The sequence below is a fragment of the Protopterus annectens genome, chromosome 4.part0, assembly GCF_019279795.1.
Source record: "Protopterus annectens isolate FY-2018-M chromosome 4.part0, PAN1.0, whole genome shotgun sequence".
NCBI classification, from domain to species: domain Eukaryota; kingdom Metazoa; phylum Chordata; order Ceratodontiformes; family Protopteridae; genus Protopterus; species Protopterus annectens.
The window spans coordinates 1,515,796,562-1,515,820,455 of record NC_056733.1 but is presented as its reverse complement, the minus strand read 5'-3'; positions in this window follow the sequence as shown (position 1 = coordinate 1,515,820,455).

The following is a 23,894-nucleotide window of genomic DNA, read 5'->3' as shown; positions in this document are numbered from 1 at the left end:
CACATATACATGCACCACTCATAACGTGTGTGTGCATAGCATGCATGTGCTACACCTGTGTCCACAATTATCTTCTACAGACACAGACACTGCAATCAGACATGGAAATCCATGTGACACACAGATAACACATGCAGCCATGGTATGTATACCTGTGAGTGATGGTGCACAGGCCATTTCAGAGCTTATAATACTTGCACAGAAATGTTGTGTCCTTGTACACATTGTGTTCCAGGGTGTAGGCATCACTGAACATGTACACACATGCACCACAGCCATGTACACTGTCATTAACTATGGCTGTCTACACTCAAACTGCATGGACTTGATCAACACGTATTCTGCATGCTGACACATGTGATGTGACTGTTTGCCTTGTGATACTATCACCCACCTTCAACCACTATTGAGTATGTTTTGGATTGCTGTTGTGTGTGTATCTGCTGTAGTGAGGAGTGTGCATGTGTTCCTGTGTGCATGTGTGCATGTGTTCATGTGTGCATGTGTGCATGTGTTCCTGTGTGCATGTGTTCATGTGTGCATGTGTGCATGTGTGCATGTGTGCATGTGTGCATGTGTGCATGTGTGCATGTGTGCATGTGTTCATGTGTGCACGTGTCCATGTGTCCATGTGTCCATGTGTGCATGTGTGCATGTGCAGACCGTAAAGTGTGTTTCCTGTCTTCCTCTCACAGGTGCTGAGTTAGGGGTTGGCGAAAGCAGCAGGCAACCTGAAGCCACTGCCCCGAATAGTGGTGATGATGACACGTATTTTGTCACAGGAAGATTTGACAGGTTCTGTCATTGGTCCGCCAATCGACAGTACACAGCGTTCAACCCCATCTATGCGCACACTCATACTGTCAATGCATCCCTCACCACCAATGGCCATAGGCGAGGGGCAGCATACAGTTGGCATTGACCAGGAGAGTGTGGTACCCATGGCACTTGCATCCCCTCACAGCAGCCATAGCCCTAGAACCAGAATGGTACCACATAGGCGGAGGTCCAGGGGTTCTCGGGGGAGCACCACTGGTCGTGTTGCCCCTGGCAGGCGTGCCCTCACAGGTCTTACAATGACCAGTATGTTCCGGGCTGTAATGCAGGCTCAGGCACGTGTGGAATGGTACACCAGGCAGGGACTTAGGGTGCAGAGGGCACATTACACCGCTATCAATGACAGCATCTGTGACCTTGCCCGTGCCATCCGGACTTACACCGAGGTCATTGTTAGACGTTGGGGGGAGACATTAGATGTCCTCCACAACATATCTTCCATGAGCCAGGACCATGTGGGACGGTTGCGATGTCGACATGGACGCATGCCAGCAACAGCTGGCAGTGGTCGCAGATGGCCCACAGTTCACAGCCGCTCCCATAGTGGCAGGACCAGCCCCAGCAATGCTGGGGCTGGCCTGTCCATTGACCGTCTGAGTAGACCACATGCACGTGGCTCTGGCCAGTCCCAGCAGGGACATGGGTCCAGTCATCATACCTCTGCCACTGATGACAGTACCCAGTCAGGGTTGGTACCCAATACTGTCCGTAGCACCCCTGCCAGGCACAAGTACTGTGTCTGTGGCCAGAGACAGTGATCTGTACAGCCTAGCAGGTACAGTCTGTGGCTGTCCCACAAACCACCGTATATGGCAGCCACATGGTGCAGCTGTGTGCATGCAGATGCACACACATTAACCAAACAAATAAGGCTCACACATACACACACACATTACATCAACATTGGCTCATGCTGTACTGTTGTCCCACACACACACACACACACACACACACACACACACACACACACACAGACATGTCGATTGGTTGGGTCAATGTCAGGCTCTGGCAAACAACAAAACGCCCTGTGCATATGATGATACCTGTGTCGCCTCCTGTCATCTGCATCATTGACGGAAGGACAGGCTAACATAGTGCTGATGCACAGGGCGACACTATAACAGTGTAGCAATAATAGTAAGTTGTCTACAAGGAAGTGTAACTACATCCTTGTAGGTATATCTGAGCAGACATTATGCATCAAAGCTCTGATTGTCAATGTAGCATTGTTTACACCACTGTTAGGTCTGAGTATGTATTGTACACCCATGTGCCACTTGCTGAGTATGTATTGTCCACCCATGTGCCACTTGGCTGAAGTGTAATGTGTTGCCAGCATGTGTTAGTGAGTGGACAGTATGTGTGTGATGTGTGCAGTACAGATTAGCAAGTGTACATCTGTGAACATGGTGGGTGCGCACTGTCTGGATGTACGTGCATAGTGGACACATGGGACATGTGGCATACCCTGTCGTACACATTGTTAACATCTCATAGCATCTTTCAATGGCCAGTATGCATTCTACTACAGTTATGTACTAACATGGGTAGATGTGTGTATGACATGGGTTGACACTATGTTGTGGGTGATACCATTAATATCTGTCAATGATTTGCGGTCTGGTAGTATACACAACTTCAACAGCATGACTATAAGCAATCATTGGATGATGTCCTAACAAATGACACGCAGTAGTAGGGAACCCATTAACAATTGGATCCTTCCGGTGCTACACTATAACACTAACCAGTGGTAATGACTGCCACCCATTCCTGTGACCACACCTGTTTGACATATAGCCCCCTTAGGTACATGCAGACACACTAGGGATGTGTCCATCCAAATCTGGAAATGCATGGATTGGCCAACAATGTATTCACAGGATGGGATGCATATCCTACACAAGGGTATCATACAGACAGATACCTGTTGTCTGATACATGCTGTATAGCAGTAAGCTGACTATGGCATAGTCATCCTCATGTACTATACATACTATCCCATCAGTACCACACAGGTGGTAGCCCTCAACATGTATGTTGGGTACCAATGTTTACATACAGCCTCATGTTATGTCATGTGTCCCTTGGTATCCACATATCCATAGGTATTGTGGAGTCCCAAGGTGTATCACATAAGACATTAGAGGCCTGAATGCATATCCACAAGGCAGTCATACACCTATAAAGACTGTCCATTCTTTGTTGTGTATGACCATGTCTGACATATACCCCAGGCATATACCCTCACTCACACTACTCTTAAGTAACTGTCATGGGTGTGTGTGCCACAGATGACCTTGGCCACAGAACACGACAGTGGATGGCCGTGTCACACAAATACATATGTGACCTATGATCTGAGAAGCAGCGGCACAACCTGTCAATGGAAATAAATGTATTCATGTAGTATGCAGGCTTCACACCTATGTACTGATGGAGGGGACATGTACACATATATATTTGCCACGCAGATACCTGATGTGTGCAATGCCCTTACTGTTGTAATCCTACTATGTCATACCATAGTAAAAGCAAAACCCATATCACATTGATACACACACAGTCAGCATTTGCAGGATTCAAACCCCTGCCTAACTATGTTATGATACTAGAGAGACACATTAACACGGAGCACTATTTGCATTCCTGGATGATTTCCCTTCTCTGGCTGTATTTGTAGGATGGTGACATCATCAGTCTTTCCAAAGAGGAATGTACCTCTTTTAGTGAGTTTTCCCAGTCTCCAAAAAGAGACACCTCTCAAAGGAAACTGCACACATACACATACCCCCCCCACACACACACACTCACTGTTTGCAAGATTCAAACCCACACCTATGTTATGATACTGGAGAGAGCCGCATTAACATGGCTCACTATTTGTTTTACTGGCTGGTGTCATAGCTCCTGCTGTATTTGTAGAATGGTGACATCATCAGACTTTCCAAAGAGGAATGTACCTTTGTTAGTGTGTTTTCCCAGTCTCCAAAATGTGCACTCCTCTCAAAGAAAACTGCACACATACACACCCCCCACACACACAGTCAACAATTGCAGAATTCAAACCCCTACTTAACTATGTCATGATAGTTTCATAGTTTTATAGTATAGTACTAGGCTATCTGCCCTGGGGCATTTGTAATCCTAGCCATAGTGATGTGGCTTTTGCCACCCCATGAAATGGTACAAAAAATGTACAGAATAAATTTAGAATACTGTGCCTCTGTCTAGTAGTGACACAATGAAGGTCCCCTTATATAATAAACCTAGTTTACTGTGCCCCTGTCTAGCAGTGACACAGATGTGACCCCTGGGGTAAACTTACGATCTCCCATCCACTCATCAAGATTTCTCTTGAAGAGAGTCAGTGAGGGGCTCTGCCTAATACGAACTGGGATCTTGTTCCAAAGCATGGAAAGCCTCTGGGTTATGAATTTATCCCTCCAGCATGTCCTGTTCATACTTGTGCCGAGGTTTGAGTCTTTAGCTCTCGTGGTCCTGATGGATTTGGATTTTTTGAGGTGGAGCATGTCCATCAGATCCTGATTGGACATGGCCTTGTACGTCAGGCAGAGATCACCTCTGAGCAGGCGGTATGCTACTGAATAGAGCTGAAGTTTCTTTAGTCTGACAGAATAAGACATATGTTGGAGACCCTTGATCCTCTTGGTGAGGTACTTTTATGGTCTCTCCAGCTGTTGCAAATGCCGGGTGAGGTACATGCCAAATGGAGCATTGTACTCAATCATGGGTCTGATGAGGGAGGAGTATAGGGGTACAATGACATCCTTGGATCTCGATGTGAATCCCTTCATGATGAGGTGTGCAGGGTAGAATGTTTTTCTAACCACTTTGGCAACGTGGGTGTCAAATGAGAGGTCGCTGTCGACTTGGGTCCCTAGGTCTCTGATTACTTTTTCCGTACTCAGTGGATTGCTGTCTATGTGATAATTTGTGGGTACTTTGTTTTTCCCAAAGGGGATGACTATACATTTTTTGGCATTTAGTTTAAGGCCGTGACTCTGGCACCAGTTGTCCATTTCTGTGAGGCCTTTTTGTAGGATGTATGTGTCCACTGGTGTATCGACTATGGCGCCTAGTTTGCAGTCATCTGCAAACTTTGTCAGCCAAAACCCTCCCATGTTTGCTTTAACATCTGAGAAATAAATGCCGAACAAGAGGGGTCACAGGACAGATCCCTGTGGGACACCACTTGTGACTGGCTTTGAGTCTGACATTGCTCCAGCGATTTTAACTTTATGGGTTCTATCCTTTAGCCAGTTTGCAACCCATCTAGTGACATAAGGGTTTACGTTTAAGCTGTTGAGCTTATCTATGATGCCTGAGTGGGGTATTGTGTCAAAGGCCTTAGCCAAGTCCAGGTAGGCTGTATGGACTGCTTTGCCCTCATCAATGGCTCTAGTGACTGCTTTGAAAAAGTCAACCAGGTTCAAAAGGCAGGATCTGCCCTTTACAAAGCCGAAGTGGGTGGGGTCAAGTGTCTGTAGGTCCCCTATGTCTCTGTTTATGAGTTCCATAATGATTCTTTCCATAGCTTTGCAGACCAGGCTGGTTAAGCTTAAGAGGCGGTAGTTCCCAGGGTCTGTAGAGGTACCCCCTTTGTTGAGTGGGACCACTGTTGCTGTACGCCAGTGTTCAGGTACATATCCTGAAGTAAGGCTAAGGTTAAATAGCATTTTTATGTGTGGGTTTAGCTCCTCTTGGAGTTCACGTAACACGCAACCCAGGATACTGTCAGGTCCCATTGATGCTGTGTTTTTAGCTTTGTTTAGGGCGGTTCTCACTTGGACATCTGAGATGACAGGGAGATTACATTCAGCTGGGATAAGTATTTCTTCTTTTGGGGTGAGGGAGGGGAGAAATTTGCACTGAACCTGTCAGCCAGAATGTTGGCAATATCTGTGGGTTCAATTTATTTTTGTTGTTGTGAACTAACTCTGAGCATATCTGAGGGTTTCCACCCAGGTTTCTAACATAGCTGAAGAAGGCTTTGTGGTTATCTTTAGTGTCCTTAGCGATTTTTCTCTCAAAGTTGGCCTTGGATGTTTTTATGAGAGAACGTAGTTTTCTGCTAATGTTGATCAGAGATGTCTTCCCTTCATGGGATTTTGCTCTGACGTGCAGTAGCTTCCTTCTTTTGTTATACAATTTGTTAATGGCTGAGGTCCACCAGACAGGACGCTTGCCTTTGGTGGAGAGGGACTTGGATTTATTTGGGATTGCATGATCCATGCATTCTTGGAGATGTCCATAGAAAGCATTTGTGAAGGATTCGGCATTGTGGGATGTGGTATCCACTGGCACAGTGGGCTTAAAGGATACCATCTCAGTCATAAGAAGAGTGAAGTCTGCTTTTGAGAAGTTTTTCACTGTGGTCTTTTGTGCTGGGGGTGGAGGTGGGATATGTATATCCAGGGTGATTAGTTTGTGGTCAGATCTCACTAGTGAGGGGTATACTTCCGGTGTGGAGCATTTTGTCCCCATGTTTGTGATGATCAGGTCTAGTATATTATCTCCCTAGTGGGAGAGGTGACTAGTTGTTCCAGAGCATTTGAATTTATGAATTCCAGGAACATTTGGGCAAGGGTATTAGGGCTAGAATAATGTACCCAATCTATGTTTGGGTAGTTGAAGTCTCCCAGTATGATGGTATTTTGTGATACATTCATATCCTCCTATGTCTTCAGGAAGGCTGAGTGGGGTTCCTGAGATTGGGAGGGTGGTCTGTAACATGCTACCAGTTGTATAGCAGTTTTGCCTATGGTTAGTTGCACCTGTATGGTCTCTGATGCTTCATGTGTTGCTACTAACCTGGAGGTGTGGGTGTCCTTGATGAATATGGACATTCCCCCTCCCTTTGTGGCTCGGCCCGGGTTTTACATCTAGTTATATAAATATATGATTTGTCTTTATATATGATTATATAACCTAACACATATAGTTATTTAATGATTGTTCAGCCTTATTTTTCAGCTTTACTTGTTCATATCTGGTGAATTTATAAAGCATACGTACATTCTCCATAAGTAATGACATATATAATATGTTTTGAGATTATGTGGGTTACCACCCCCTTTCGTTATATAATGTATTATTTTATCTGTCACCCAGGTCTTCCATAGGAAATAGAGCTCAGTACCTTATAATGAATATTTAGATTAATCAATATGTAGATTAATATTATGAATTATGTGTATATAATAATTTGTCTTTCAGTTACGTATTTTTAATTCTTTCACATTCTAAATATTTGAGTACAGTTTTCTATCTGCAATATAACAAGACATAATTTTAAGGAATTGCAAATAACACAATGGAATTTGAATACCTATTTATATGGTTCCAAGATACAGTCGCACACATACATATATTCTAATGACATTGTGGTAAACATATGTTTTGTTGTCGCGTCTGGATATATTTATTCATATATATATTTTTATCTTTTATATTAATACCTATATATAGACAAGATTATTTATATATTATTTAGTTTATATATGTACAAATTTGATATTCATATATTCGCATTTTATTTATTTATTTAGGAAACTAATATTTATTTCATATTCTGATATGAGCACTTATGCACTTTAAAATTTGATAAATATCACTCATAAATTTAGTATACATATATATATTTTTTAGATTTTTTGATTAACATCAAATATTTACCTTATAGTTCAGTCCTCTCTTATTTTTACATAAAATTATTTATAAACATTTTGTATTGGCGCTAAAATAACTTATTTGGATGTAAGACAAGGTTTACAATAAGACTAGCGTTTTATGCCTAATGTATATATATTGTATGACGTTGAATTATTATTATATCTACATATGGTTTTATTGTAAGAGTGAAAGATATGTTTCGAAAGAAATGTTCACTTTACATCAAATGCCTACAAGAGTTTTTTTTTGATTCTAAATTTAATTTTAGTATTTAAGTATTACAGCTTTTAATCTATGCGGCGTAGTTCTGAATGAATCTTTATGCTATTCATATGTAACAAATGCATATAAGAGTTGCTCTGGTTCTACTTTTCAGTATTTAAGCGTCACAGTCTTCCCATTTTATGCAGTATAGTTTTAAATGAGTCTTTCTGTTATTCAAGTGAATGAATGATGTAATTGAATAATCATTTAATTGATTAATTAAGTTACACTGCTACGAGCTATATAAGATGTGGGTTATTACATTGTTTTAAACTTGTCTGAAGAAGCGTGCATTGGCAGCACGCGAAAGCGCTTACTTTTTTCCTTGGATTTTATGTAATAAAGCTGTTACATCATTCGTGGTGGTGGTCTACCTGCTTCTTGGATTATTACTGGTTTTTTGTGGTCGACCAACTTTGAGGGAAAGGTGTGTCTTTTTCATCCTGGAACTGTTTTTTGCTACTGACACTCACTATTTCCCTACACGATGGATAATTCATCCGTAGAATTGGATTATCATCCTGACAGAATAATGTCCAATTCCAAGTGGGTTCATCTAACGGAACAGAAATCTAATCCACTTTTGAATATGGATTTATCTACATCACTTAATACAACAGAATCAGGTACTGTAAACTTACTCAATGATTTCAATCCCTTATACAAGGAATTAGAAAATGATTTATATAAATTATTTAGGCTGATATGGCAACGCCATCATTTAGAGGCATGCCTTCATTACAAAGTAGTACCGAGGGGAATGAGAGTGCTTTGTATGCCCTCCTACGGCAATAACCACCCGGTACTTTTGAAGAATTGGCAAAAAATGAACATTGAACTTGGTTTCAAATATATTCAATTAATTATAGACTATTTTCAGCCTATAGAAAATGAATTATCAACTAAAACTGATTCACTATATAAAGACTTAAGCAAGCGGTTTAAAGGGGAAATATTTGTTAACAAAATCGATGGTCTCATCAATCAGATTGGTGCATATGGAGAGCGTTTGCAAGCAGTCAAACTACGCAAACTACAAAGAGACGTACAAGATTTTACGAATGGCCAAGTCTTTGTGTGGCCACGGTATAACCAAAGAGAGGGACAACAACGAACCGAAAGGGTTGAAGGAAGAACAAGAAGATCGACCATTGAGAGGGAAGACTTTACCCCTTTAACTGCCTCTACGATAACCAGTGATGTCAATACGGCGGAAGCAACGCGTAGCCACAGATCCAGTACGGATGATAGCACACCTCCCCCCAACCAGCTAGCACTCCTAACTCAACATGGGTCTGGAGCGAGACCGAAGTTACAGCAAACTAATCTGGATTCTTTTTTACCACTTCCCGTATGAGAAAGAAGAGAGTCGAGGGGAAGATCCACCAGCCATGGCAGACGGAAAAGGAGGATGTCAGGAGAACCGACGAGCAAGAGAGGGCGAGGAAAGGACTGAACGAACTGGTTTTTAATTTATCTGATAGAGTACTGACGGAGACAGATTATAAACTTTTGAATAAAGGACTGAGCTTCATACCGGCTCAAGTTAGTAATGTTTCCATTATATTAACTGAGCTGCGTTTATTTACTAGAAATATAGCTTTGGCACTTTTCTTCAAAGAAACTACTATAAATAATATGAATGTGAATGAGAGAGCTAATAGTTTTGAATGCTTCAAAAGAAAAAGTACTTTTTCACCTACGATACATCCCTGTATAGAATGTTTTCTTAAAGCATGCGAAAATGATTTGTACACACATTATGCAAACTATAAGAAAGGCACACTTTCATTATTTCACAACGTCTCAAAAGAGGAAAGGGCAGCTATGAATAATTTAGCCAAAGATGAAACAGTGATAATTAGACCTGCAGACAAGGGAGGTGGGATTGTTGTACTGAATCAAGTTGATTATGTAACGTATATGGATACAATGTTAAAGGATGACCTCACATATAAGGAGATAGACAAGAAAACAATAGACAAATTAATATATGAAGTACATCATGACATATATGATATGATGATTACCAGACAAATAAGTTATGATTTCTATTTATTTTTACTTATTGAACATCCATTAATACCATATATAAAAGGGCTACCCAAGATGCACAAGGGTATAACACCTCCACCCTTACGTCCCATAGTAGTAGGCCATCAGTGGGTCACTGAAAATATTTCAATATTTATCGAGAAGAAACTGAAACCAATAGTAAATAATGTTAATACAATTTTAAAAGACTCATATCAATTAATTAAACATCTTAATGGTTTACAGAAACGAATTTCTGATAAACATCTATTAGTTACACTAGATGTGAAGAACCTTTTCACGGCAATACCAAATACTTATGGTTTAGAAGCCATAAGATACATATTGAATAATTTTGGGGCATATAATAACAATGAACAGATTTTGCTAAATGCATTATTAGAGATAGTCCTTACGAAAAATGCCATGATGTTTAATAATTCTTATTATATACAACAGTGGGGGGTGGCCATGGGCACCCCCTGCTCTAACTCATACGCGAATTTAGTTGTATATAAATGGGAAATCACATGCCTTTTTCCACATCCTGCATTTTCTCAGGTATTGGCATATTTTAGATTTGTGGATGATGTACTATTTATCTGGGACGGAACACCAGAGGAACTCAAAGTATTTGTAGATGATCTAGAGAGAACTACAGATTTCCTCAGATTTTCAATGGAATATTCTTATTCTAATGTTAATTTTTTAGACCTTAACATTAGAAAGGAAAATCAAGGTAGATTAGTCACCTCACTACATAGAAAAGAGTGCTGGAAAAATTCCTTATTAGAATATGATAGTATGCACCCAAGGTTTATTTTTTCTAATATTATAAAAGGACAATTCACTAGATTAAATAGGATTTGTCAGGATAGAATTGAATGTAATGCTGAATTCCATAAACTAGAATGTTTGCTTCTTGATAGAGGCTATAATGAAAAAAATATAGCGGTCATAAAAAATAAATTTTTGAATGATGCTGACTATAAACCCAAAATGCTATTTCAATACAGAGATGGCACTAGACGCCTAGATGAACAAGAATACAAATCAGTTAGATGTATTATCAGTTACACTAGTGATAATGAATATATCACTAACATTATCAGGAATAATTGGTCCATTTGAATTACCAATGAAGAAATAAAGAAACTAATAGGTAGCAAAGCATCCTTCACATATAAGAATATGCAAAATCTAAAAAGGATTCTATGTAATGAAAAATCTTATAAAATGGATGAACAAGAAACCAATAGGGGCACTACTCCTTGTGGAGGATGTAGCTCATGTAAATGGATATCAACTGTCAATACATTTCAACATCCCGAATTATTGTATGAGTTTGATATCAATTGTTCAGCCAGCTGTGTTGACACTAATGTAATTTATCTAGCTACCTGTGTGTCATGCCCGGTTTTCTATGTGGGCATGACAACGAGAAGGTTAAGGGATAGAATACAGGAGCATTTATATGCTATAAGAAGAAAAGATGTAAAAAATGCCCTAGCCAAACACATTATTGAATTCCCAAATCATACATTTGTCTTCAGGGTACTACAAAAAAGAATACTTAACCCTAGAAGAGGAGATAATTTTAATGACCTAGAGAGTCTAGAGTTAGATTGGATTTTCAAGATGAGAGCGCAGAAACATCCAGGCCTTAATAGCTATGTCAGCATCAGGTCACATTTAAAGAAACGGAAATATCGTTGACCGCTTTTTACATCTAGTTATATAAATATATGATTTGTCTTTATATATGATTATATAACCTAACACATATAGTTATTTAATGATTGTTCAGCCTTATTTTTCAGCTTTACTTGTTCATATCTGGTGAATTTATAAAGCATACGTACATTCTCCATAAGTAATGACATATATAATATGTTTTGAGATTATGTGGGTTACCACCCCCTTTCATTATATAATGTATTATTTTATCTGTCACCCAGGTCTTCCATAGGAAATAGAGCTCAGTACCTTATAATGAATATTTAGATTAATCAATATGTAGATTAATATTATGAATTATGTGTATATAATAATTTGTCTTTCAGTTACGTATTTTTAATTCTTTCACATTCTAAATATTTGAGTACAGTTTTCTATCTGCAATATAACAAGACATAATTTTAAGGAATTGCAAATAACACAATGGAATTTGAATACCTATTTATATGGTTCCAAGATACAGTCGCACACATACATATATTCTAATGACATCGTGGTAAATATATGTTTTGTTGTCGCGTCTGGATATATTTATTCATATATATATTTTTATCTTTTATATTAATACTTATATATAGACAAGATTATTTATATATTATTTAGTTTATATATGTACAAATTTGATATTCATATATTCGCATTTTATTTATTTATTTAGGAAACTAATATTTATTTCATATTCTGATATGAGCACTTATGCACTTTAAAATTTGATAAATATCACTCATAAATTTAGTATACATATATATATTTTTTAGATTTTTTGATTAACATCAAATATTTACCTTATAGTTCAGTCCTCTCTTATTTTTACATAAAATTATTTATAAACATTTTTGTATTGGCGCTAAAATAACTTATTTGGATGTAAGACAAGGTTTACAATAAGACTAGCGTTTTATGCCTAATGTATATATATTGTATGACGTTGAATTATTATTATATCTACATATGGTTTTATTGTAAGAGTGAAAGATATGTTTCGAAAGAAATGTTCACTTTACATCAAATGCCTACAAGAGTTTTTTTTTGATTCTAAATTTAATTTTAGTATTTAAGTATTACAGCTTTTAATCTATGCGGCGTAGTTCTGAATGAATCTTTATGCTATTCATATGTAACAAATGCATATAAGAGTTGCTCTGGTTCTACTTTTCAGTATTTAAGCGTCACAGTCTTCCCATTTTATGCAGTATAGTTTTAAATGAGTCTTTCTGTTATTCAAGTGAATGAATGATGTAATTGAATAATCATTTAATTGATTAATTAAGTTACACTGCTACGAGCTATATAAGATGTGGGTTATTACATTGTTTTAAACTTGTCTGAAGAAGCGTGCATTGGCAGCACGCGAAAGCGCTTACTTTTTTCCTTGGATTTTATGTAATAAAGCTGTTACATCGTTCGTGGTGGTGGTCTACCTGCTTCTTGGATTATCTGTGGGTTCAATTTATTTTTGTTGTTGTGAACTAACTCTGAGCATATCTGAGGGTTTCCACCCAGGTTTCTAACATAGCTGAAGAAGGCTTTGTGGTTATCTTTAGTGTCCTTAGCGATTTTTCTCTCAAAGTTGGCCTTGGATGTTTTTATGAGAGAACGTAGTTTTCTGCTAATGTTGATCAGAGATGTCTTCCCTTCATGGGATTTTGCTCTGACGTGCAGTAGCTTCCTTCTTTTGTTATACAATTTGTTAATGGCTGAGGTCCACCAGACAGGACGCTTGCCTTTGGTGGAGAGGGACTTGGATTTATTTGGGATTGCATGATCCATGCATTCTTGGAGATGTCCATAGAAAGCATTTGTGAAGGATTCGGCATTGTGGGATGTGGTATCCACTGGCACAGTGGGCTTAAAGGATACCATCTCAGTCATAAGAAGAGTGAAGTCTGCTTTTGAGAAGTTTTTCACTGTGGTCTTTTGTGCTGGGGGTGGAGGTGGGATATGTATATCCAGGGTGATTAGTTTGTGGTCAGATCTCACTAGTGAGGGGTATACTTCCGGTGTGGAGCATTTTGTCCCCATGTTTGTGATGATCAGGTCTAGTATATTATCTCCCCTAGTGGGAGAGGTGACTAGTTGTTCCAGAGCATTTGAATTTATGAATTCCAGGAACATTTGGGCAAGGGTATTAGGGCTAGAATAATGTACCCAATCTATGTTTGGGTAGTTGAAGTCTCCCAGTATGATGGTATTTTGTGATACATTCATATCCTCCTATGTCTTCAGGAAGGCTGAGTGGGGTTCCTGAGATTGGGAGGGTGGTCTGTAACATGCTACCAGTTGTATAGCAGTTTTGCCTATGGTTAGTTGCACCTGTATGGTCTCTGATGCTTCATGTGTTGCTACTAACCTGGAGGTGTGGGTGTCCTTGATGAATATGGACATTCCCCCTCCCTTTGTGGCTCGGCCCGGGTTTTGGGGCCGAAAAGCATGATACGAGGTATAGCCTGGTAGCGCTGGGGTGCTCTCAGGAGCCTTGAACCAGGTTTCAGTTACTGCACAGACGTCGATGTTCTCCATGCTGAGGAGTGCATCGAGTGCCTGCATCTTGAGATTTAGACTTCTGGCGTTGAGCAGCATTACCCTTAGTTGATACTAGAGAGTGACACATTAACACGGCACGCTATTTGCTTTACTGGCTGGTTTCCTTTCTCCGGCTGTATTTGTAGGATGGTGACATCATCAGTCTTTCCAAAGAGGACTGCACCTCTTTTAGTGAGTTTTCCCAGTCTCCAAAAAGGGGAAACCTCTCAAAGGAAACTGCACACATACACACACCCCCCCACACACACACTCACTGTTTGCAAGATTCAAACCCCTACCTAACTATGTTATGATACTGGAGAAAGACGCATTAACATGGTGCGTTACTTGCTTTACAGGCTGATTTCCCTTCTCCTGCTGTATTTGTAGGATGGTGACATCATCAGACTTTCCAAAGAGGAATGTACCTCTGTTAGTGTGTTTTCCCAGTCTCCAAAATGTGCACTCCTCTCAAAGAAAACTGCACACATACCCCCCCCCCCACAAACAGTCAACAATTGCAGGATTCAAACCCCTACCTAACTATGTTATAATACTAAAGAGTGAAGCATTAACATTTATTTATTTATTATTTATTTTACATTTGTTGACCGGGATGGTCCGACTGGATCCATTTTCAGCGGAGTCCCGGGGAGAAAAGCTCCAAACACATAACAATTTACAAATTTTTTAGGCAGATAGCATTAAGTAACAGTGAATACAGAAAGAAAAAGTAGATAGTGCAATGATATCAGTTACAGAACATACAGGCTGATTACAGGCATAGCAGAATACATCCATCCATGAGGCCTGAGACATTTTGTATGTTGTGGTAGTAGGTAATTGATACCTTATTACCTAGGTTTAGGATATTTTATTTAGGCAATAATACCTAGATTAGTTAATATGATTGATCATCTTGTTTGGATGGACTGTTAGGGTAATTTGTATGAAGTTAAGGAGGTGGATAGGGTATAGGGGTACTAGTCAGGATTGGTACAGGGACATAACCAATGTGACATAAGGTGGCTTTTAAGTTTGTGTTTGAATAGCATTGGCGAGGGTTCTTGGGTAATGTCATCTGGTAGTGAGTTCCAGTATTTACCGACAGAGCTGGCGAAAAGGGAGTCACCTGCAGCGTGGTGTGATTTTGTCATAAGTCTTTTGGTGGATGAGTGAAGTGTTCGATTGTTACTATAGGGGAGAATTATGTTTCTGAGGGCTGGAGTAGTGTCTGGGTGGTGGACTATTTTATGGGCAACTATGAGCTGGTTGAGCTGGAGGAGTTGGTGCAGTTCCAGCCAGCCCAGGAGGTTCAGGTTCAGACAACGGTGGGTCAGGTAGGGTGAGCCAGTTGCAAATCCAGCAATGTGGTTGTAGCATGTAGACAATTTCTTTAGATCGGATTTACTCAGGTGGGAGAAGAGAGGGGAGGCGTAGAGAAGGGTTGATAGAAGATGGGTGCGGACAATAGCAATTCTTGCTTGCGGGGTTAGGAATGATCTGATCCTATAGAGGCTGCCAAATTTTTTATTAACAGTTTTTATGGTTTGATTGATGTGTACATCAAACCTAAGGTTGTCATTGATCATGACACCCAATAGTTTAGTTTGGGTTACTGCGGAGACGATGGTGCCATTATTAGCTGTTATGTTGAATGAAGGTGATTTGGTCCTATTTGTTGGGTTGAAGAGAAGTAACTTAGTTTTGTTGGGATTTAGCATTAGTCGTTTGTTTAATAGCCAATTTTCAACCTTGTTGAAGGTGTTTTGGGTTATTGTGGTAAGTTTTGTAGGGGAGGAGGCAGAGCAGATCAAGGTTGAGTCATCTTCATATTGAATGCAGGTAGCCTCTGGAATGACTGCACTAAGCACAGTATTCACTTTACTGGCTGGTTTCCTTTCTCTGGCTGTATTTGTAGGATGGTGACATCATCAGTCTTTCCAAAGAGGACTGTACCTCTTTTAGTGAGTTTTCCCAATCTCCAAAAAGGGGACACCTCTCAAAGGAAACTGCACACATACACACTCATTGTTTGCAGGATTCAAACCCCTACCTAACTATATTATGATACTGGAGAGCAACGCATTAACACAGCGCGCTATTGGCTTTAGTCGCTGGTTTCCCTTCTCCTGCTGTATTTGTAGAATGGTGAGATCATCAGACTTTCCAAAGAGGAATGTACCTCTGTTAGTGTGTTTTCCCAGTCTCCAAAATGTGCACTCCTCTCAAAGGAAACTGCCCACATACACACACCCCCCAACACACACATTGTTTGCACACATACACTTATTGTTTGCAGGATTCAAACCCCTACCTAACTATGTTATGATACTGGAGAAAACTCATTAACATGGCGCGCTATTTGCTTTACTGACTAGATTTCCTTCTCCTGCTGTATTTGTAGGATGGAGACATCATCAGTCTTTCCAAAGAGGAATGTATCTCTTTTAGTGAGTTTTCCCAGTCTCCAAAAAGGGGACACCTCTCAAAGGAAACTGCACACATACACACACCCACACACACTGTTTGCGGAATTCATACCCCTGCCTAATTATGTTATGATACTGGAGAGAGATGCATTAACATGGCGCGCTATTTGCTTTACTGACTGGTTTCCCTTCTCCTGCTGTATTTGTAGGATGGTGACATCATCAAACTTTCTAAGGAGGAAAGTACCTCTTTTAGTGATTTTTCCCAGTCTCCAAAAATGGGACACCTCTCAAAGGAAACTGCACATATACACACCTCCCACACACACTATTTGCAGGATTCGAACCCCTACCTAATTATGTTATGATACTAAAGAAAGACGCATTAACATAACACGCTATTTGCTTTATTGGCTGCTTTTTGTTTTCCTGCTGTATTTATAGGATGGTGACATCATCAGACTGGACATGGTGATGTGTGTACACTTTGTTTTATGCCATTCCAGGAATAGTCCATGTGGGTCAGCAGGTGTCAAAAGCTTGAACAAGACCTCAGAATCCTTGCCTTGTGTGATCCATCTGTGGACACATTGACATTCTGTCATATGTCAACACATATTTATGCACAGCTTGTTGGTTTTGTGGATACTACATGTGTCTGGGATGTTGATAAAGGGCTATTCAAAGTCTATGTGACACATGTGTAGATGTGTTCATTGATGTATGTCCTGGGTGGCTGCCTTGCAAACAGTCTAGCATGTTTGGGAACCATGATCCACACATGAACATACCACGGTTAGTAGGGTTGTGTGTATGTCAGCTTCCAATAGCTCTGTTTATGACTGCAACCATGATGGACTCCATGACCTTGCATATCAGACTTCATAGGCGTACTGGACTTGACTTCCCATGGTGTGTTGTGCACCAACACTTGTGGGGAGTGCCATATGTAGCTGTGACACATTCAACAGTTCCACATCCTGTGTAGGGGGTGAGGCTCAGCTGACTGTTCAGGTGCATTATCTGTTTGTTCTGTAGTTTGTGCATGACATGCTTTTGGCAGTGGTGGCAGCTACTCATCCATTCTACATGTGATATCTCCTGGTATGATGATGTGGACTATTGTCAGTGGGAGATGGGTATGTACATATTGGCCTGTCTGTCATGATGTTGGCATTGTCACTCAGGTACAGTTGGCCCTGACTCAGGACATATATGGGTGTACATTGCTATTTATGACATAGCTGAAGGAGGTGTCATGATTCAGTCTGGACTCCTTCTCAGCTATTCTTTACAAAACACCAACGGACATGAGCAGTAATCCCTGTTATACTCTTTTACATGCTTAACACCTTACTGATCCTTTGTGATCAGGCTACAAAGTATGTCATGATAATATCCTGGCATGTCCAGGGGTCGATTTCGTGTGTACTCTTCAGTCCAGCTGGTGGATATTGTGATATTGACACAATGTCACATCTGCCTCATGTACACAGACAACCCTCTCCTCCTCCCAACAAACTCAGATATATGTGTGAGATGCACCTATATAGACATACAGGGTGCTGAACTCTCTCGACCTATGACTGGCACAGTCTATCAGGTGGTGAAGGTAACCACACACACCACATATCAGTCTCATGTATCCTCTAGCAACAGCACTCAAACCACATTATCACAAAGAGACATACTCGGATGCTGTAAATGTACTCTACCTAAGCAGCAGAGACTTCCAAAGCAGACACACACACACTTGTTACCCCACTATAATACCCACATATCACATAGTTCACAATGTCAGTGTGCCACACAGTCACTGCCCTTCGGGCTAAACAACACACCTAATACACTTGTAATAGGTGACACATTGTCAGACACACTGACGTACCACTCACCAGCCCTAACAAGGGAATAGTCACTTTGGGCTGTCTGTTGGGTGCCAGGATCTGCTGCATAACACAGGCAGTCAGGTCACTCCAAAGCAAGTACAGGACTGGCACCATCATTGTCCATGCTGGTGTGTATAATCTCAGACGTTACTCCCTGGACCACATGACATGATACATGGAGGAACACTCTGATCGTGTAGCCCAGGCCAGTATGACCCTGACCTTGTCTAGCATCTTACACCCACCAATTATGATGTCACAATATACTGACACACATACCACATTTAACAGTTGCCTAACAAATTTGTTTAATTCATAGGGGATACAGTGTCTGTCAGCCTATGGTGACATGCTCAACATGCCAAGTAGCTTCACTATGGACAGCTTGCACCTGTCACCCTTAGACTTTGGAACACTGGCTAAGGCTCTTGCTACCACTATAGTGCCTTTTTTAAGCAGGGCTCAGAAGACAAACACACCTCCATAGACATTACAGGTTAAATGAAACTAAGGGTAATGCTGCTCAACAACAGTTGTGTTAACCTCATATTGCGGCCACTCAGGACTCTCCTCAGTATGGAGGATAGCGATATCTGTGCACTGACAGACACCTGGTTCAGGCTTGCTTATGCATACCAGCACTACCAGGTTATGTTTCATACCATGCTGTCTGACAACAAGACTTGGAAAAGACAACACAACTAGGGGGAGTATCCATATACATCACAGATACACACATCTCCGGGTTAGTAGCACTGCACAAAGCATCACAGACCATACATATACAACTACCATTGTGCAATACTGCCTGCTACAGAACACACTCCCAAACTCAGGAACCACACTTGGCTTTCGTGGGAACTATGTAGAATATGAAGGTCTCCACAAACATCATTATATTGTGTGATTTCATATACACAAATATTGACTGGGGATACTACTCAAGCCCCGACACCCTCACCCAACAGTCGCTACAATTTGTAGACTCATATGCTATGGCACAACCAGTCAGCACAGCCACAAGGGGGAATACATATTGGACCTGATCATCACCAACATGGGGACTCTATGTTCCACACCAGCGATATACCCCTCATTGGTAAGGTCAGAACATACATGTATCTCACTGGACATACATATACCCTCCACCACCCATCCCGGGTAATCTTGGTGAACTTCTCATGAGCCAACGTCTCACTTCACCGAAGCAAGGTGGTATCCTTTAGAAACCCTGAGACAGTGGCAAATACGGCTCACACTGCTTCATCCTTTACATACACATTCTATGGACACCTAGTGGACTGCATGGATTGTGCTATCCCAAATAACAACAGGACTCACTACTCCAATGGCAGGGGACCTGTGTGGTAGACCCCAGCCATTAATAAGCTGTACAATGTCAGGAGGAAGCTACTACATGATAGAGCACAATCCCAGACTGGGAAGGCATCTGTGATCTGTACTAGCAGACAGCTACAATCACTCATGAACTTTTCTAAGGACCGCTTCTACCAGACAATTGCAACAGACATGTAGAACTATCACACAGCCTTCTTCAGTTATGTCAGGAACCTGGGTGGACACTCACTGATATGCTGTGAGTTACTGCATACTGACTAAACCTACCCTGAACCCACTGGCATTGCCAACATCCTGGTGAACAGGTTCAGTGCAGATGTTTCCCACCCATCCCCCCTAAGGAGCAACTATCCATCCCAACAGAGTATAACCTCCCTGACATCACACAGTAATAGGTGAGTGCTGCCTTCCCCAAAGCGTACATCACAGTATCAATGTGACCAGACGGTGTCCCAGACTGCATCTTACACGAGCATCATGACAGACGCAACCCTCACATTACATCACTGTTCAATATCGGAGTTACCACAGGATATGTACCCAAGGAATGGTGTACAGTGACAGTGGTCCCACTCCACAGAGTTGGTGCCACAATGGACCACAGACAATATTGCACTATAAGCCTAAGTAGCCTTTCTGCAAAGCTATGGAGCGTATTGTCATGGGACTCATACACATAGACATCAGGAACCCACAGACACTGTGACCTACACATTTCCGCGTTGTTGTGGGAAGATCTTGCCTCTTGAACCTGTATGTATTCTTTAAATGGCAAACAGGTCCATCGACATAGGGATGGCTGTCCACACAGCCTACCTGAACCCTGCAAAACCCTTCAACACAATAACCCACTGGGCCATTATGCATAGGCTCACCAGCGTCGATATGGACACATATCTCACACGATGGATTGATACCTGGATCAGGGATAGCACCCACATGGTCAGAATTGCAGGTGCCATGTCTGACTATACACCAGTTACATGTGGCATCCCACACGGCTCGGTCCTGGGACCTCTCTTGTTCAGTATATATTTGTCTGACGTACAGACTACCACAGGGGGAATATGGCTGAACATATTTGCACTTGACTGCAAACTGGGTGCCATGATCAACTCTCTAGCTGACACATGCATACTCAAACAGGGTCTCACAGAGATGGATGACTGGTGCCTGAGCCATGGCTTACAGCTAAATGCCAATTGTTGCATAGTTATCCCCTTATCTCCTTTGGGAATAACAACATGCCCACACATTACCACATAGGTAGTACTCCATTACATATGGTAGGAGTTGTTAGGGGTTTGGGGACATGACTTGTTCATACTGTCACCTTTGACATTCACGTTGCCAAAGTGGTTAGACACACCTTCTATGTGGGCCACCTTATCCCATATGGTTTCACATCTAGATCGAGTGAGGTCATTGTGCCCCTATACTCATCACATCCATGCTTGGTTACAATGCCACATTTGGGGTGTACCTTACCCGACAATTGCAGCAACTGTACTGGCCACGGAAGTTCCTCACCAAGCAGATCTAGGGACTCACACAGATGACCTGCACAGTTCAGATGCAGTAACTTCAGCTCTACTCAGTCGCTTACCACCTACTCGGATATGATGTGTGCCTGTTGTTTACAGATATACCCAACCCAGAATTACTGGACATGCTCCACCTCAGGATATCCGACTCCCTTGGAGCTACACACTCCAGGGATGTATACCTCAGCACAGATGTTAATAGGACATTGTGGAGGGACAGATTCATATCCCAGAGGCTCCACTCACTCCAGAATGTAATCCCAGTTTCACATAGGCAGAGCCACCCACTGACCACCTACAGGAGACATCCTGACGACTGTATGGGTGATCGTATGTTTACCCCTGGGATATCTTCTGTGTCCCTGCTAGACAGAGGCACACTAGCCTAAACGTACATGGGCTATCTTGTGTGACCTATTATTCACACACACAGTGTAGTAATCTGACAGGGTTGCAAATGCCAAACACACTCTGGCTAGGTTTGTACATGCCCTAGGGCAGATAGCCTAGTATCGACCTATGAACCTATGCTAATGTTCAAGATGCACAATGTGTATTGCTGATACTGTTTGCAGGTCTTTATCATCTTTGCTTTACCAGTTTCTATGAACAACTTCGGTATCTGCAGAACATATTTGAGTATGACAGGGTTTCACGATATTATAGATGTGTCTGTTGTCATATGACTGTGTGCACAGGGCGGATTGCTGTATAGTGACAGGTTTCTGGGTTAACACATGCAACTGCCAGATATGCGTGGCCCACTGCTGTTATCAGACATGGCCTAAATGTGTGAGCATGCCCAGTTCTGCCATTCCGTGTTTTGTTGCCTGACATTTGTCTCATTTTTTCAAGTGTGTGAGCATGCCCAGTGTGAGCTTTCAGTATGTTGCTATCTGAGGTCCACTACGTACAAACATGACCGATATTAACATTTATACTGTGTGTGTTGGAAGTCAGGTTCTGTGCTCACTGCAGGACTCACCTTTGTGTCATAACTCGACAAGGATTATGCTGTGCCTGCAGGGTTTCCATGAAATACTTTGCATAGACTTATCAACATTCCTTCATACAGACTGACTACTGCAATACTGTCATGGTTTAGTGGTTCAGTACTTTGGCTATAGTGCACAGTATCCTGGGTTCAAGGCCCATCACTGCTTTATATTTTCATACTGAGCAGACCAGACTGCTTAAGGGCCCATTAAGCAAATATGAGCATGTTGGCTTTTGTTCAGCTATGCCCTACTTAGGCCAGGCTTGTCCAACATTGCTCAATATTCACCAACATTGCTGGACGTTGCCCAATATTACTGAACATTGACCACAGTTGTGCTAGTTGGTGTGTGCGATTTTGTTTGCATATACTACATGGTGGTAAATGCTGTTTAGCACTGCTTTATATTGCTTAACACATGGCAATCATGCCTTAGGTGGTGCTGCAGGGCTGCCTATGTTGGATGAACATACTACACTCCCTGTACATGTTTGAAAGCAGGTAGTGTCAACTTAGGCATCCCTTTTACTATATGCGCGAGTTGGAGAGAGGTATAATTTCCAGAGTTCCTACTGAGCCAGTGTATGTGCTATGCATTGCCTCTTTGCTGGTTCTGTGTGTGAGGCGTGGCCTGCACAGCTCAACAATTTGCTGCAGGAGGTTTCTGTCCACTCTATAGTGCTCCACTATCTCCAGCGCATGTAACCCCTGGTAGGTTACCCTGGGCCTGTACACTCTTCTCCGTCTCCTCACTGTGGGTTGTCCAGCAGCATTTCCATTGTAACCACCCTCAACATGTTGCATATGTCGCCTTATAACAGCAATGGCAGCACCTAACATTTCTTTGTCTCAGTAAAGCTTTTTCAGTTTTCACTTCTATTAGCTTACTGCAGTGTCTGTTGTGAGAAACATACTGGACTGTTGTTTGCAGAGTTTTAAGTGCTAGGCTGGGCTGAGCTAGTGTACTGCCTGTGTAATTGCCTGATTCTGATTGTTTTCACCTGCTAGCTCTGCTAGTACTCCCTGGTAGCTTCCTACTATTTGTTGTGCTTCCTTGTTCCTTTCTGTTTCCTCAGGGGGGAGAGTGCCATGCACACAAGCAGAAACACGCGCACAGCAGCTAACACGTGCACACATGCTTACACAGACTAAAACTTGCTTATTCAGGTTAAAATGAGCACACACCAGCGCAATCGTGCTTACAACTCTTTAAACAGCCTTATACATGCTTACTCCAGCTTAAACGTGCACACTCACGCTTACACGCACGCACTCTGTCTTACTCGGGTTTGCACACGCGCGCATGCGTGCATACCCATTCAGCAAGAAACTTTGGTGTTATCCACGGCATACACCTTCCATTTCTTGGCTTTCCCTAGCCTACCTGTTGACACACCTCTTTCCATGATGTATAAATGACAGCTGACACATGCCACTCTGCTCCAATGAGCTTCACTTCTTTCATACATACCTTCCTCGTGATGTCACTTATCTTCTACTCTGTTACTCCCCATATCCTACTCCTACACTCCACTGACTGTGCTCATTTGCTATGTAAACTTGCGATTCACTATCCTAACAC